The following is a 12,974-nucleotide window of genomic DNA, read 5'->3' on the forward strand; positions in this document are numbered from 1 at the left end:
GACCTGCTTAAAGAAAACACTCTTTCTGAAAGTATCAAACAAAACTCCAACACATGCACAGAATACAGCACGAGCATTTATAGCTGATAAACTAATAAAAATATCATCCCGCTTGCTTTTTGAGCGCATTCAGGCAAGGTCTTACATCCCTATGATTGGCTATTGTCTTCACCTGCTCAACAAAAAGGGCTGCGGTCGGCTTTAGAAATTGAAAGCGCTGTTCACCGATGGTGGGAAGAACAGCTGCGGTTACAGTCTGTATGCGCAAAATACACTGTTACCACAGGTAATCCGTAATAGACACAGTGGAGATTACATATTCCACAGGCACGCTCGTGTCTTGATCCACAAGTATTGCTTTAACAGCCAAGAGGAGAGAAAAAGTTACCTCACAAACAGGTCAGCGGGTCAAATGTCCAAAGTGAGAGAGAGAGAGAGAGAGAGAGAGAGAGGCAGAGGTGGATTCTTACAGCATTTCTCCCTAGTAGTGAAATAGCGGCTCGTGTGCTTTGCTGCCTTCATTGTAGTAAGAGCGTAACTCACCCTCGCCTCCTTCGTCATAACATTGTACTGCCACTTCGCACATAGGAGATAAATGACGTCAGTAGGTAATAACCGGTTATGATCTCTTACTGAACCGATATGAATCATTTTGACACCCCCTAGTAACGAGTAATGATGCAGCACATAAAAAATCTATCGGAGTAAAAGTATGAAACTCATCGAACATATGTACTGAAGTAAAAGTGGAAGTAGGAGTAAAAAAAAAAAACAATACTCCCGTAGAGTACAGATACAGCCTTTTAGTACTTAAGTACAGTAGTGAAGTAGTTCTACTTTGTTAGTATACATCTCTGCTCAGAATTAACTTATAGTTAATTTAACAAAATTAATATAACAATGACTTTGTCTGAGCGGACTCTGTAATTATTTATTTATTTAAAAAGAAAATTATAACTACCTCTTGAGAAGTAGATGAATAGTTTAGAAGTTTTAGGAAACTTGTTCAAGTAAAGCTTGTAGCAAGGCTCCATCGTTAAATTGACCTTTTCTGTGAGGCAAAACAAAGACAATCCAACGTGGTTATAGCGGACTTATTGACTAGTCTAACATATATAAATTACTAGGCTGACAGGGTCATCAGCTAGGGGAAATGTGCAGGCCAGACGTTGGTCCTTTTAAAAACCACTGTAGGCCAGACATTGTGATGTTGAACTAGGGTGGCTATATAATAGTTGATATCTACATAATGGCCTCAAGGCTTTAGTCACGCGCAAGGTTCTCAATCAAATATTTAGATCACCTTGGTGGTTCTCAGTAGTGTGGTCTCTGAGCTGGTCAAAGTAAAGAAAATAACTGAATTAATTAAAAAAAGAATAGAACAGAGGTTCTATAGAGGGGCTATAGTCCTATTGTGGTTCAGGTTCAGACTAGGCTTTACATGCTTCTTGAGCTTTGATGGTGAGTTAAAAGGCATCCAGATGAAAATCGCAATGATGAGCTATCTGGCTAGACTTCACCCAACGCCCACTGCAGTTACTATCAGGTTACTTGCACACACTGCAACCAGATGCAAACTCTCAAACAGTATGGGACTTTAGCACAATACGTTACACTCAATGAGGTCACCGACCACCTGGCACGATTCAAAATTGGGTTTCGCCTGAAGATTCCGGTGCCACTCTAGGCCTACAGTGTTTCCCACACCATTGAATTAGGGGGGCTCCCCGCCTCCCGCAACGGCTTTCTCCGTCCCCCTTGAAGTCAAGGTAATTGTATTTTATACATAGCACCAGATCACAACTTCTTTTAAAAAACAAGCTAAATAGCCGTGTGTAATATCTTAGTTACACAACGACATGTGATTCCGGTCTCTACACGTTCGCTCGATCACATATTTCTGCTCTCTGAATCGCCCACAGTGGAGTTCTACACAGCCACTCTCTGCTGTATGGGAATGAGACTGCGCGCCACGTCTGACAGGACCCAAGAAGCACGTGCAATTCCGTTTATTATGCATAGCCTACAGCAGCCAAAACAAAGGCAAATGATGGCCCAATGCCAATTCTATTTTTGTACCCCTACCCCTTCCCCCTGGCCCTTGATACCGAGGGTAAAGGGGAAGGGTTTCAAAACTTACCCCTAAGAATTGGGACAGCACCTGCACTCGTCATCAAATGTCATCGCGATCTCTTGCTTCAAATGAGATTAGACGATCGCGACTGCTGTAGTTATTTTAGTCGAGTTACTTATTGGTATTTATCTTCAGGAAATCACTGAAGGCATATATTATGTTTTCATAACGGTCTAATGTGACAATAAGATCGTAATACTGCGCAATTAACACAGTGCCCATATTCATCTATGTAATAACACCAAAAACAACATTAACATTATAGCAGACACCGTAAAAAGGCCCATTCCTGGCCATTAGACTTTTCTGACAGGGTATTCGAGTGTCATCGAGTGACAGAATACTGTGGGACTGCTATACAGGAGGTATGATTATGGACTATAGATCGCCAAATTTAGCGTTTTTTATTTTAGCGGGGTTGTTTTAAGCGAGGCCGTAAAACACGTACGCCGTTATGAATGTATTAAACATGTGTTTGTTTGTCGTAAAAATTGTAGATAATGACAAAAAAAAAAAAAGACTAATTTGTGGATCTCCTTACTTCCGGGTGTAACTATCTGCCGTTGTGGCTGGTGTATTATAGGAAATTTTCGTACCTCTTGGTTTGGAGTGTGGTCCTGAAAAATCTTTGTTCGAAGGGCTAATCACTCCTTCCCCTTAGCCCTACGCCTATAAGCTAAAGAGAACTGGGACACCCCCACCCCTTGACGTGGATGCGCAAAACGAGGGGAAGGGGCAAGGGGAAGGGCTAAGAGGTAGATATGGGATTGGGCCGATGTGTGGGAGCATAATGCACTCGGTCGCACCAGCTAAAATATATACAGATGCGATGGGACCTCTGTTTAGTTTATTAGCGCGACCTGCGCGAGTGATGCAAACTTTGTTGCAAGTGCGGTCATTGTATCTCCAGTGTTTTGAGCTACTGTGACGCTGTCACCCCTATATAGCGTCTCATCCAACCAGACCTCTCCCAGAAGCTCCGCGAATCTCCCTCAAGTTTATACCGGCCCTGTGATCCCCCAAAATGAGTTATAATACTCGGAAATCATAGCGACGAGAGTAAATGAGCAAGACAACAGTTCGCGAGAGGCACAGTAATGTTCTAAGCATTACTTTATATTCTTCGGTTAAATGAATAGAGCAGTAAAGATATCGCGAGTGCAAATCCCCTCTATCTCTGAGTGATCTGCTGTCATTAGTTGGTGAACAGCAAAATATTTGAATGGTCCTGCATGTATTAAGGCCTTTTTACACATATAACAACTGAAAGTTGTGTTTTGGCAATATTGCAGGTTCACTAAAAGCTGCCTGGAACTATTAGATAAACAAAACTTTTTTTTTTTTACATGAATATTTAATTATATACATTTTTGTAATACACTCATTGCTATAAACAGTAGTTTATAGACCTCTTTCCTTTTCGTAAAGACGTTTTAGACTCATAGGTGTGCATTTTAATTTTTTTGCATCAAACATACGCTCCAAACTTGTTCTCGGTTAAGTCATGTTGAATTCTTCTTTTGTCAACTGCAGTGCTTCCAAATTGCATTGTAATTTTTCATAACAATTTTTGAATCTGTGTCATATTATTTTCTGTGGCGGTTCATTCCGCTGTGGCGACTCCTGATATCTAAGGGACTAAGCCAGAGTAAAATTAATGGATGAATTATTTTTTTGCAAAGCTGCTTCTGGCCATGACACGTTCACACCTGGTTATAAGATGGTTGTAAGAGACGTGTTTAAGGTATTATATGCAGCATCCTTCATTTATTCTCTCCGGCCCCGTTTACACTGTCAGGTCTTGATGCCCAATTCCGATTTGTTGCCTATATCTGATTTGTTTGCCTGTCTGTTTACACATTGTTTTAATTGTGACCCATATCCAACTCATGCGTTTACACTATACATGTCATGCATGCATAAAGGCGGGTTCTAGCTTCTGTGCCACACTAGCCACGATGGAAGAAATTGTCTTGTTTTTAGCTCTGCGAAATATGCGAAGTGTAGTATAAGCAGTGAATGGTTTAGTCCAGATTTACCCCCACGCAATTTATGTAATGGTATGGCCCTGATGTGTGTGTGTGTGTGTGTAGTTGATGATGTAGCCTTTGCCTGTGTGCGCAATGGTGTTGGAGAGAATAAAGTTATTCTATGTGTAGCCCGCAGTGCGTGTATTAATAGCGACAAAAAGCAAAAGTTACAACATAAAGTTCGGCCAACTTTAAAATGATTTTGAGGCGGTGGTGGCAAAGCTGCCGTCATCGCAGAATGCGCTTATGGTTTATATGCTTTATGACGTCCTCCACCATTCAGAGGAATTTGTGGGTACGAGAGAGATCTCAGGTCTGGTGGGAGCAAATTGTGGCGACTGACCACTTCCCTCCTCTGTGTTTCCTCTGATGTTGTTTACCGCGTCGGCATCTCCACACACGCTCTTCCTTCTGTCATTAAACCGTGGAGAAGCACCACGTTGTCGAAAGTTTAATGATGGACAGAACGGAACGCCTCAATAAATTCAATCTGCCTGTTTACATGACAGTCGCATTGTCACATGTCCGATCTATATCTGATTTATTTCCACATATGAAGGAGGCCTGAAACCGATTTCTGAATATCCGAATGCATGCATTTTATTCGTCTTTGCACGTTCATACAACAGAACCGATCCGTGTCACATATGAGCAAAAAATCGGAATTGGGTCACATTTAACTGCCACGGTAAACGGGGCCTTAGGTAAGGCTAGATATTCTCTTAAGGTTCATACTTAGAGGAAGATGTGCTCAATGCATTATAAAGCTTGAAGCATTAGAATCTGTGATCAGTATAAGCCGATCACCATGACAACAAATCGGTACTCGATATCAGCTGCAAAAATCCTGATCGGAGCATCCCTAGCTTTGTCCCAACTTGGCTGTCAGAGCAGCAATACTCCCCCTGGCTGCACAAGACTGATCTTGTTAAGTCAGTATATACACCCTTAGGAAATAGAAGCAAACTTAAGTAAAGGTCAAGTATAAAAGTATACTTTATTTTGTCTAAGTAATTAAGCCCGAGATACACTGCAGTGACAAAAGCTGCACACTTTGTGGATAAAAAAAGATATAAAAATAAATTTAAAATTTTAGCTTGTACAGCTGTACACTTCAAATAATTGTTTTTTTTTTACTGCTGTCGTTAAAAGAACCAAATTAACGCCCTCACTCTTTGTGTCAGTGTCAGTCTGAACAGATACGTCGCACCACGCCATGCCGAAACCCCCCCCCACCCAACCCCCAAAACTGTAAACCTAGGGGAAAACACTGGCCTATAAAGTGAAGTTGCCAATCTCACTCAGGTAGCACACGTGTGGAATCATGACAGGGTAATTAACCAAGATTGACCGAATGCCAGTTGACACGGTTGATCCTACTTGGAGTACGATGTTGCTGATGCCTCACTGCGGTTTGCAAGCTGAGTTACAAGGCCAAGGTATCTGAAGTGTCCTCCAGCAGGGGTCAGTTATGTCAGACAGATGAACCCAATCTTTTGATTTGCAAAATGGACAACAACCTGTACCATTAACCACACAAACTCAAGGCTATAAAAGTCGAAGACAAAGGCAGTACTAGTAAAATCTACTAATTTGGGCCAACCAATCTAAGTAAAACTATTAATATGCTTAGTATCTGGTGGCTTATGAAGCTTATATCATCTTATGATGGAATAAGGAGTAAAAGAGAAAATTGAAACTGGTATAAAGAATTTTAAAATTCTAAATGGGTAGAAAACAGTACAGGATGCACAGCGCACGAGACACGTGTGTGATGAGCCAATGAGCGCTCAGGGAGCGAATTTAATTTACAAAAAGGACTTTCATTCATGAACTGAACACGGCTCACTTCACAGACGGTAAAATACATTAAGTTAGAAACCGGCCAGCAGTTCTAAAATCATTTAGCTCTGCGGCGAACAAAAAGGTTCAAATGTTAGGTAGCTAATCTAGGTTTCAAACCATGGGAGAATATAGTCTAGAAATATGAGAAACAGGCAGCGCCTAGCACTGAGGGAAATCGCATGTTCTGAGCGGCGTAATGATATTTAAATCATTTGCATGACATGCGTTTTTGCAAAAACGATTTTAAATACAGTGAACTGCAGTTTAATAGTTACGCTTACAGTAGTCATCTGTGTGCTAGTGAATGGCTGAAAGACGTGCGTCCTTCCAGCTGTGGAAAGACAGCTGCTCACACTTTTGGTCACTCTGGTGCGCACAATAGAATCACAATGGACTGAAAAAATTTGCTTCACAGAAAACGTTTAAAATGACCGCCCGCATTCTCCACCATAATCCGTGGCAAAATTAGCTCAGTTTGTGAATCCTAATGATCAATAATAACAACTTATTATTAATTATGAACACTCAGAATCAGAGATGTATAAAGTACTAGAGACTCAGACTAAAGTAAAAGTACAAGTGGGCGATCAAAAAAGTGACTTGAGTAGAAGTTGAAGTGCTCTTTAAGCACCATACTTAAGTGGAAGTATCAACACTTTTTGTGCTCAAGTATTGCAAGTAGTTTATTTCAAAGTTTACTACTCAAGTACTGAAAGTAAAAGTACGAGTATTGTGTGATGTAGTTAATAAAGAAAGCAGTCAAGATAGCATATTGTTTTGTTTATTTTAAATATCTTTTTTGGAGGCACGTGACGAAGCAGAACGAAAAGAAACATGGCTTACGATACAGTTTTTCTCTCGCGCTTGAATAACAGAGCTGACAGATTATAACAGCTTTAACACACCTTTTCAAGGTTGTGTGTCACAAAAACTGTGTCATCTACTCAAAACGCTATTGAAACCCATTTTCGAATCGCAAATTACCGGTTGTAAACGTTGTACGTGGAAGTTCAAAACATTCTACCGGAAGACACTGGTCACTATGGTGCCCTTCAGGCAGCAGCCAAGACAAAGGTCTATACTTGTAACGAGTAGGGGTGTGAATATACACTGGTTTCACGGTTTGGTTCGGTAACGATTATCATGCCATTGATTTGGTTCAATTCGATATCTCGGTGCATTGACGATGCTTTCCATACATAATTAGATTTTTTCTTCACTGCACAAGAAAATTTTTCAATTAAAATCTATAAATATATTTATATTTATATATTATTTGTAATACAATTTTGTTCTTTAATACAGCAGAAAGATATTTAAACTGTACCCTTAATTTGACCTGCTTAAAGAAAACACTCTTTCTGAAAGTATCAAACAAAACTCCAACACATGCACAGAATACAGCACGAGCATTTATAGCTGATAAACTAATAAAAATATCATCCCGCTTGCTTTTTGAGCGCATACAGGCAAGGTCTTACATCCCTATGATTGGCTATTGTCTTCACCTGCTCAACAAAAAGGGCTGCGGTCGGCTTTAGAAATGAAAGCGCTGTTCACCGATGGTGGGAAGAACAGCTGCGGTTACAGTCTGTATGCGCATGATACACTGTTATCACAGGTAATCCGTAATAGACACAGTGGAGATTACATATTCCACAGGCACGCTTGTGTCTTGATTCACAAGTATTGCTTTAACAGCCAAGAGAACAGAAAAAGTTACCTCACAAACAGGTCAGCGAGTCAAATGTCCAGAGTGAGAGATAGATAGAGAGAGATTGATTGATAACTTACGTTTATTCAAAAAAATTGTTATCACTTTTTCAACAACATCAATGTTTTAACAGTATTTAAAAACTTAAAAAGATAAAACCAACTCTACATCACTATCAACAATACACAAGACACTTTCAACAGACCATTTATCCAGAAAAGACTTTAAATTATTTGTTAATTTGTAAAATGCATACTCAATTTTTAATCGAGCTTCTAACATTCCCAAAAAAACTTTTAAAAAGTTTAGCCACTCCAAAAACAAAATTTAACAAGACATGTTTTTGTTTTTTCTTAACAGAATATTTTTGCCCAAAAATGAACAAAGGAAATGAAAAACAATCTCCCCATTTCATAGCCCAAAGATCCAATAGATCGAATGACACTTTCAATCTATCACACCCACAGAACAAAAATATCAATGTTTTGGTCTGAGTACAAAAAAGACATTTTGTTTCATGAGTTAATATGTGCAACATGTTTATTGGTTGCTATAGCCCCGTGAATTATTCTCCACTGAAGATCCCCCGCCCGTTTATCAATTGGCAATTTATACAATGATCTCCATCTTCCTTTTACTGAATTTTCCGGACCAAAAAGACCATACCATTTTGATTCCTTCATTCCCTTAAAGTATTTACTATGGATTGCTTTTACACATATCATGTATGCTTCTTTCTTGTCCAACTCTTCAAAAGAAACAAAATACACGTCCCCATAAAATAGAAAATCATTTTCTGATAAAGTCCAATCTTTCACAGTCTCTGATATATCTAAACCAGGAAAAACATATTCACATCCATCTTCCCACTGATTAATCAGATCATTATCCTTAATGAAATCCCTTATTAAGTTTGGCAAAGCTTCATACACTTCTACAACAATTCTTTTTATTAATCTTTCTGATGGTATTTTTACCAATTGACTCAGAGCGTTAATAGAAGTCTGTATAGCTTTTAATAAATGGCCCAACTTTGTACAGCCTGCCTCTCTTAATGCCACATGAATACTAGCACAATTTAAAGATTTTGCACTCAAAAAATCATTATAAAAAAAGTAGCTCCTCAAAGATCCACGTTCCTAAAAAGGTGTTAGGATCTCTTGACAATTTTAAAACTTGCCAAGCCTGCAGAAAAAGTTGTTTATCATACCCCAACTTCCCTGCCTTCTGTAAAAGCAATTTTGCGGTTTCATGCCATCTCAAACTATTTCCATATAAAAATCTTTGTGCAGTTTTTAATCTAAAAGCTGCTAATCTAGAAGATAAATCAACTTCCGCCACTTCAAACCACTTGGTAATTTAGAAATGTTTTACTCTCTCCATTGACCCATTATTAAAGTTTCACTTTTATCCCAATTGACTTTTGATGAAGAAGCCTTTTCATACACATTTAAAACTTTTACAGTTTCAAGTATATCATTGTCACTTGTGATGAATATATTAATGTCGTCAGCATAAGCAGAAACAACTAAAGGTGATTCAATATTAAAAGGTGTTAAACTAAAACCAGCTAAATGCTTTCTTAAATGACATAAAAGAGGTTCAATACATAAAGAATAAAGTTGTCCAGAAATAGGACAGCCTTGTCTTATTCCCCTTCTTATTGTTACAGGATGACTAATACCTCCTCCTATCCTAATCATACAGGAAGCATTATTATAAGGAAGACTCAGCCATTTTATATACTTTTCTCAAAAAACCGAAAGCCTTAAGAACAGAAAACAAAAAATCATGATCTTTTCTGTCAAAGGCTTTCTTCTGATCTGATGATAAAATTCCAACTCTTTGATTATACTCTTTACATACATCCATCACATCTCTTATTAAAAACAAACTGTCCGTTATAGTCCGATCAGCGATACAATAGGTTTGGTCCATATGTACAATTCAACCTATAAAAGGTTTTAACCTATTAGATAAGGCTCTTGAAAGCACTTTATAGTCTATACATAGTAGAGCAACAGGTCTCCAATTCCTTAGTTCAGTTAGATCTCCTTTTTTAGGCAACAATGTCAAAACAGCTTTTCTGCATGACGAAGGTAGTATATTTTCTTCATATGAATTCCTTAAAACCTCATAGTTCAGGTCCGATGTATTGCCAAAAATGTTTATAAAAGTCAACTATGTAACTTGGTCCAAAATATTTATTACTTTTCGTGTGGTACAACATATCAGTCACCTAAAATAGTCTCATTGCCCAAAAACCGATCCTCTCTCTCTCCCTCTCCCTCTTCGCTTCACACACACACCCAAACTGCAGCTGGACCCGCACATTTTACAACACGTGTAAACATAACAGTTGTTTGTAATCTGATTATTTGTTATTATCAACGCGTTGCTTGTCATGTTGTCATTCTGTCTTTATATTCAGCTGTGTTTGCCATAAAGTAAGCTCAATGCAGGTTTTGTATGAAAATCTGACTCTGATGGCAACTCTGCCTCTACAGTTGAGTAAAACTCAGCGGTTTAACATAAACTTTTCATCGATCAATTCCCCCACAATTGACAGCAAGAACGAGCGCAGAAGCGCTGTCTGATTGACAAGCAGCAGCTACATGTTCAAAAGAATCTAAAACGCCAAATAGGATGAATCTGTGCCGCATTTTCTAAACGTACTATATATATTTAGCTGTTCGCTTGTACGGTGGCTCTGAACTGTCAAAACACCTCTAAAAAGGCTTTTTCAGACATGACGTATTTGTATATGTGTACATCACTGTAACACGTTTTATTCAAGAACATTTGAGCTGGTTTCAGTCCTTAGTGCTTTTATTTTCATCTTATTTAAATATATTTAATTTGCTTGTTGATTAAATCCTATTTTGTTATTCACCCTTATTAATTTTATGCAACAGTCAAGTTGCATGTTAATTTGCTATGAAGAAAAGGAAGTAATGTATTTTTTGCATGCTGATTTATGTGAAATCTTGAATATAGGTCTATGATCACCTTGCAATTTTGAAGTTAAAGCTTTTTTGCTTTGAGTATAGACTATTTAGTTCATAAGAACAGTTCAATCTTTTATGAAGTTTGCTGTATAAAAATATATCATTTTGAAATATCTATAAATATCGGCCTATACATATCGGCTATCGGCCTCCAAGTCTGAAGAATTATCGGTTATCGGTATCGGCCAAAAAATCCATATCGGTGCATCCCTAATTGTGCCCAGTCTCTTTATCATTTAAAAACTTATTTTCAATTCTTATTATTTTCAATTCAACTTATTATATAGCTTGTTTCAACATAACTGATGAAAAAGATGTATACTGTTGGCAAAAAACTATAATTTGAGCTTTCCCAATTTCCCACCACTGATTTAAAGATTAAAAAACACTCTTTTTTTCTTTCCATTTATCCCAGAAAACTTAAAACTTTCATCAAAAAAATCATCTTTAAGTAGTTTGTTATTGAAATGCCACTGAGATCCGTTAACTTCTTGCTTTAATAGAAAAGTCACAGTAATAGGATGATGATCTGTGAAACCCACTGGTCTAAAAGAGCTATCTATTAATTTAGGTTTAAGCCCTTGTGACACAAATCTGTCTAGCCTAGCTGCACTCACCCTCCCATTCACTACTTTCACCCATGTATACTGCTTGTCTTTTGGAAATTTAATTCTCCATGCATCTTCTAGATCAAACTGAAAAAAACATTTTTTAAGCTTTTACTGGATTGTAAATGAGGCTCTTCACCAAGTCTATCGTTATTAAAATCAACAGTACAATTCCAGTCTCCACCTAAAATCCTGTAATCACAAGCACTTTGTTCTAAACTTTCTGTAATATTTTTTAAAAAATCCACTCTTTCAGTCCCAATATTAGGTGAGTAAACATTAATAAACAAATAACTTAAACCTTCTATTTCAGCATTAACCATTAAACCCCGACCATTAATAATTGTAAGACAATTTAAAATTTTTACTTTCAAACTTCCAGAGAAAAGTACAGCCACACCTCCACTAACATTACTCCCATGACTTAAAAAAAACTGGACCACCCCAATTTATACCCCATTCAACTTCATCTTTCACAGTACTTTGTGTCTCTTGCAAAAATATTACATCAAGTTTATTAATATTAACTATTTGCTTTACCATTTCTCTTTTCTGTTTATTCCTCCCCCCATTAATATTCAAAGAACCAATTCTCAAACTACCCATAAATATTATGAGAGAAAGGAACAGACAGAAACAAAAAGATACCAAACCATGTGACATGCTAAAGACAGACATCACTTATATTTTGCAAGGGCTTTTTCGCCTCTTTGAGTTGTTTAAATTTGAGACTTTGTTTAGATTTGTAACATGTTTTGTCAATCTAAATCGTTTCTTGTCATCTAACAAATCAAGACTGACTGTTTTTTGTTAAAACGCAACCGACCTAATGAATTTTTTTATGTCATCAAAGTAGTCTTACACCTTCACAGATTGTCCAAAAATTTCATCAAGAAAATTATCAATTTCCTCTAATGAATTAAGATCTCTCTTCCTACCCACCCCATCAAACCCTTCTCCACCTGACTCAATCTAATCTAATTCATCCACATCACTCTCTGCATTATTTCGAATATCGATTGGCATTGTTTCTACATCCTTCCTTTCGTTATCGATCACAGTCTCCTGCACGTCTGGCACAATTTCACCTGCATCATCACTAGCATTCCTTCTCTCTCTTTTATCTTCATCACTTTTTGTGCTCACCTTATCATCCACTAAAGCCATCTGCACTGAATGTTCACCATCAACATTTTCTCTGTTAGCGTTGTGAACTTCCATCTCCTTATCCATGTTAGATGCCTGTCCTCAGATCTCTCCACACGCTCTACTTGTTCCCGATGAGGACAAAAAATCTGTTTATGCCCCACATCTCCGCATTCAAAGCACTTTATAGTCCCCGAGCTGGCATACAACGTATAATAACCACCTCCGTGCTTAATCTTGAAAGAAACATCAAATGAATGAGTCGGAGAATCCAAAAACATGAATACTTGCCTTCTTAGCGAGATTACATGTTTCAAACGAGCATCTTAACATCCTAGAGTCACTGTTTTAAAACCACTTGCAAGTTTACCAAACCTACGTAGTTCTTGTTCAATCAATTCATTTGAAATAAACGGTGGAACTCCTGAAATAATCACTCTAGTTGAGGGCACCGATAGCGGTGATACTTGAACAAATATATTGTTGATG

At 37.9% G+C, this 12,974-nt stretch overlaps 1 protein-coding gene and 1 long non-coding RNA gene across 7 annotated transcripts in view; one reads left to right on the plus strand and one right to left on the minus strand.

Annotated features, from left to right (window-relative positions):
• The window catches only part of LOC147844739 (uncharacterized), a 120,607-nt gene that overhangs the window by 86,603 nt on the left and 21,030 nt on the right, over positions 1–12,974 (minus strand). The gene's annotated exons all lie outside the window — the stretch shown is intronic.
• Positions 1–12,974, plus strand: part of LOC148679954 (uncharacterized) — a 113,241-nt gene that overhangs the window by 61,404 nt on the left and 38,863 nt on the right. The window lies entirely within an intron of this gene.

Source organism: Danio rerio, chromosome 4 (assembly GCF_052040795.2).
Source record: "Danio rerio strain M-AB ecotype USA chromosome 4, GRCz13ab, whole genome shotgun sequence".
NCBI classification, from domain to species: domain Eukaryota; kingdom Metazoa; phylum Chordata; class Actinopteri; order Cypriniformes; family Danionidae; genus Danio; species Danio rerio.